Below are 5536 nucleotides of genomic sequence, written 5' to 3' on the forward strand. Positions count from 1 at the left end.
CTTATTTCTCAAAATGGCCATATCACCTTCTAAGAATTAAGGCCAAAGGGGAAAGAGCAATTTTTAATGATTCTAGTTATTCAACCAATTTGTTCTTGAAACCAGAATCATATCCAACATCCCTTCTCCAAACTCTTTCAGCCTTCTAACCACTCATAAATGTCAGCATTTCTGCTTAGTAGCTGGCATATTACTATGGGGTGCAAACTATCTTGCAGATAGTGATATGTGGTATTTTTTTGTCCTTCTGAACTAAATCAGATCATTTTTCCTAATCAGAAATTTATCAAGAACAAGTGATAAGATTTGACCTTAGATAATGAAATAAGGTACACTGTACATAAAAATATAGTAAAACTGTCAGGATTTACTGAATATTACTCAAGATGAGTGGCTCAGGTCTTAGTTATAAAGAAATCTTAGAGATTTTGGTATATTTAAAATTAACATTTAAAAATCTGACTTTTAACTATTATAAAGTATTACATTTTAAAAATTAAAATAATGAAATATAAGTAATAATAAATCTAAGTAGATCATTTTTTGACCCTAACACCAAAAGCCAAAGCAAGTAAAGCTAAAATAAACAAGTGGGACTACATCAAACTGAATAACCTATACAGGAAAGAAAACCATCAACAGAATGTAAAGGTAACTTACTGAATTGGAAAAAATATTTGCAAATCACATATCTGATAAGGGGCTAATACCCAAAATACATAAAGTGCTCATACAACTCAATAGGAAAAAAAACATACCAAATAATTTAATTTAAAAAAGGACAGAAGCTCTGAATTTTTCCAAGGAAGTCATACAGGTGACCAACAGGGACATGAAAAGATGCTCAAGGTCACTAATCATCAGGGAAATACAAATCAAATACAATGAGGTATCACCTCACCCCTGTTACAATGACTATTATAAAAAGGCAAGAAATAACAAATGTTGGCGAGGATGTGGAAGAAAGGAAACCTTGTGCACTGTTGGTAGGAGTGCAGATCAGTGCAGCCACTGTGAAAAACAGTACGGAGTTACTTCAAAAAATTTAAAATAGAACTACCATATGATCCAGTAACTCCACTTCTGGGTATTTATCCAAAGAAAATGAGGATGCTGACTTGAAAAGCTATCTGCACCCCCATGTTTACTGCAGCATTTAAAAGAATATTTATTATTAAAAATTTAAATTTGTGTTAACATGGATTCAAGTGTCCCACTCAATGTAACACCCTCACCCCCAATGTACCCCCATTACATCCCCTTTGCCCCCCTCCCCCTGACTCCCGCCCCTCCTTCCCTCTGGGATTTGTTGACTTGTTATATGTATCTGTGTGTTATGTATATATAACTTCACTAATCCCTTCACTTTCTCTGATCCTATCCCCTTATTCCCCCTTCCCTCTGACAGCTGCCCTCTGCTCCCTGTGATCCTGCCTCTGCCTCTGTTCCATTTCTCAGTTCACCATGTTCACTAGATTCCACATATGAGTGAGATCATATGATATTTGTCTTTCTCTGCCTGGCTTATTTCACTTAGCATAATCTCTAGGTTTATTCATGCCATTGCAAAAGGTAAGATTTCCTTTTTTTTCATGGCTGTGTAGTATTCTATTATGTACACATACCACCGCTTTTTTGTCCACTTGTCCACTGACAGACACTTGGACTGTTTCCAGATCTTGGCTATTGTAAACAATGTTGCAATAAACATGGGGGTGCATATCGTCTTTGAATTAGCGTTTGGGATTCTTAGGATATATTCCTAGAAGTAGGATAGCTGAGTCACAAGGAAGTTCCATTTTTAAATTTTTAAGGAAATGCCATACTGATTTCCACAGTTGTGGGTGGAGCGCAGAGTGCATTCCTAGCAGCTGTGGCTGATGCAATGCTGTGAGAATACTCCAGCTCCCAGAAGCCTCCTGGACATACCCAGGAAGGAAGCTCGCCCGCTCTAAGGAAGTGACTTAGCGCTAACCACACAGCTCCCTGATCTTTTCAGCCATTGGCTTTGAGGAACACGCTGTAACATCCTATTGGCTGAACCCATGTATATAAGCTAGTATACTTCCTGAATGAATTGGATCTGCGTCACTGAACCTGGTCCCCGGAGTCCGGTCTTTGTGTCTCTGTTGCCCTCACTCCTGGCAGGACTTGTCCACACACAGTGGCTGCTCCAGTCTGCATTCCCACCAGCAGTACAGGAGGGTTCCCTTTTCTCCACACCCTCACCAGCACTTGTATGTTGATTTGTTAATGAGAGCCATTCAAACAGGTGTGAGGGGTGGTATCTCATTGTGGATTTAGTTTGCATTTCTCTGATGATTAGTGATGTTGAACATCCTTTCATATACCTGTTGCCATCTGTATTTTTTCTTTGGGTAAAGTTCCTTTGTCTACTTTTATTATAAATTGGATTGTTTACCTTCCTGGTGTTTTAGAAGTTCTTTATAAATTTTGGTTGTTAACCTCTTATCAGACATATTGGTGAATATGTTCTCCCATTGTGTGGGTTGTCTTTTTATTTTGTTAATGGTATCTTTTGTTGTGCAAAAGCTTTTTAGTTTGATATAGTCCTATTTGTTTATTTTGTCTTTCATTTCACTTGCCTGTGGAGATATATTGGCAAAAATATTGCTACAAGAGATATTGGAGCATTTACTGTTCATGTTTTCTTCCAAGATTTTTATGATTTCACAACTTACATTTAAGTCTTTTATCCATTTTGAGTTTATTTTTGAGAATGGTGTAAGTTGGTGGTCTAGTTTCATTTTTTTGCATGTACCTGTCCAGTCTTCCCAACACCATTTATTAAAGAGACTGTCTTGGATGAATGGCCAAGATGGGCCTCTCAGCAACCAGCCATTTTCCTTCTACCCAGAGCCTTCCTCTGAACAGTTTCTTCACCTTCCTAAGATTTTATCATGTGGGCAACCTGCTGCAACTGGTTCTGCCTGGATGGACTGCCTGAGGAGGCCCCACCACCCCGGGAGCCAGGGCGCAGGCCTATTCCAACCCTGGGTACAGCTGCTGTCCTTCACCAACAGGCTTGGAACCAAGCTGCAAGGCCTGCGGGGCCCACTTTGCAAACATGGCCAGGACGCAGACCTGCCTGGAGCGTAAGAAAAATTTCTGTGTGACCTGTTCGAGCCAAGTGGGGAGTGGGGCCCGCCTTTGCTTTCTCTGCCAATGATTCCGAGCAACAGCCTTTCAGCGGGAGGAGCTCATGAAGATGAAAGTGAAGGACCTGAGGGACTATCTCAGCCTCCATGACATCTCTACCGAAATGTGCCGGGAAAAAGAGGAGCTGGTGCTCTTGGTGCTTGGCCAGCAGCCTGTGATCTCCCAGGAGGGCAGGACTCATGCCCCTGCCTTTTCCCCGGACTTCCCTGAGCAGCAGGCCTTCCTGAGCCAGCTTCACACCAGCACAGTGCCTCCTACCTCACCCACCCTTCCTTCTTCATCCACACAAACCTCTGCTGTTTCCCCAGCCCAGGCTCAGGAAAATCAGCAGGCCAATGGCCGTGTGTCTCAGGACCAAGAAGAACCCGTCTGCCCGGAGAGCACAGCCAGAGCACCTGCTGAGGATGAGACCCAGTCTGTTGACTCAGGACAGCTTCGTCCCGGGCCGGAGGGCTTCTCTGTCTGATTTGACCGACCTGGAAGACATTGAAGGTGTGACTGTGTGGCAGCTGAAAGAGATCCTGTCCAATAACTTCGTTAACTACAAGGGCTGCTGTGAGAAGTGGGAGCTGATGGAGAGGGTGACGTGGCTGTACAAGGATCAGAAGGGCCTCCAGCACTTGGTATGTGGTGCCGAAGACCAAAATGGGGGAGCAGTGTCATCCAGCCTGGAGGAGAACCTGTGTAGGATCTGCATGGACTCACCCATTGACTGTGTTCTGCTAGAGTGTGGCCACATGATAACATGTACCAAGTGTGGCAAGAGCATGAATGAGTGTCCCATCTGCCGGCAGTATGTGATCCGAGCTGTGCACGTCTTCCAATCCTGAGGGCTTGGTTCCAGCTTCTTCAGTGCCTTACAGGGACACAGTACGAGGTGTCTGGGCTCAGGGTTGGCTAGCTTGCAGAGGGGCAGGCTATCTGCAGTGTTCCCAAGACCAGAACAAGTCACTTCTGGGCATGCCTGCCTTGCCACCGAGGTACTCCTCTTGGCTGGCAGAGCATGAGACAGTGAGAACTGGTATAGATTGCTTGGGCAAGTCCCTGTTTCAGTGATCTTGGGTGATGGTGGTAACTAATGAAGAGAGAGGACCTTCCAGAACTTGGACTGTATCATCCTCCCTTCCTCCTGTACCCCACCCAACCCCTGAGCTGCTTGCCTGTGTTTCACCGATCAGAAGGCCTGGTAGCAATGGCTCTTTTCCTCTCCAGCACATTTGGATTTTTTCTGGTTTCACTGGATTTCTGTGTTTTAATCTACCTTTGCTAATGTTCCTTGCTACATTGCCTAAAATCCATGTTTCTTCAGACCAAAATGATGTTAGCTTACCAGACCAATAATGATCCTCCTTAGGACAGAATTTGGACCAGTAAACTTACGTCTGGTGAGAAATGAAACACAAATGCTATTGAAAAACTTCAAAGTCATTAAGAGTTGCTTCCTTCAGTGCTGGGACTAGATGCTGTCAGTTTCCCAACCTGACTTTGGGAGCTTCCGGTTCCTGAACTGCTGGGAAGGTCCAATGTCTGGGAGAGATGGTGCACGGATCATCTCTGCTTCTTTTCGGGCCTGACTTAGTGCCATCCTTCATTTTAGTTTATCAGAACAGGGAGAGCCTTGGCTTTCTGCTAACTTTAACTTCTCCAACAGACAGCAGTTTTGAACCACTTTTCCCGGAGAATGATGTCCCTCTCTTTCCCATGGAGGTTTAAACATGGTCTCAATCAAGGCATAGAGACTTAGGCAAAGAGCCTGGCTCTTCTCTCACCAGACTTCTCATAAGTTCCTGGAGACCAAACATGTAAAACAGAGCCACCGAGGTATGAGGTATGAGCATATCTAAGAGGTATGAGCAGGTCCTGAGTGAGGCTGGTTCAGCCTTTGAGCAGAAAGCTGGAAGACTTCATTCTCCAGATTGGTGGGGACTCCCTACTCCTATTTTCTTCCTTCACCTACTGAGTTGGGGGTAGGTGAGGAAGATGGATTCTCTAGGCTCTTTAGGAAGGACTGTGCAATGAGTAGGGCCTTCAGCCCTGTTAGAGTCTTTACAGCACCAGAGGAGCGAGAGGGCTAAAAAGTGCTGAAGCAGCTTGGCCAAGCACAAGCATACATGCTACCAGAGGAGCTGTGTGTGCTGCCATCACAAATGGATGAACTATGCAAACCCTAAACACCTGAGGGCCTTGGTAGACCCCCCCCCCATCCTCCCCCTGCAGCCAAGATAAGAACCAGTCATGACTCTGGAAAGCAGTGGGGAACCCCTAAGAGGACCTATTTATCATACAGACATACTTAAGCTTTCCCTTCATCAACCACTAATCCCTTTTGGGGAAATTGAATCTCATTGAGTAGTTG

The 5536-nt window shown here is 44.3% G+C and overlaps 1 pseudogene; it reads left to right on the forward strand.

The window, feature by feature from the left end:
- The first annotated feature begins 2921 nt into the window (after nt 1–2921).
- On the forward strand, nt 2922–5194 carry LOC136382006 (E3 ubiquitin-protein ligase rififylin pseudogene; annotated as a pseudogene).
- Nucleotides 5195–5536: the final 342 nt, after the last annotated feature.

Source organism: Saccopteryx leptura, chromosome 10 (assembly GCF_036850995.1).
Source record: "Saccopteryx leptura isolate mSacLep1 chromosome 10, mSacLep1_pri_phased_curated, whole genome shotgun sequence".
In the NCBI taxonomy this organism is placed as follows: domain Eukaryota; kingdom Metazoa; phylum Chordata; class Mammalia; order Chiroptera; family Emballonuridae; genus Saccopteryx; species Saccopteryx leptura.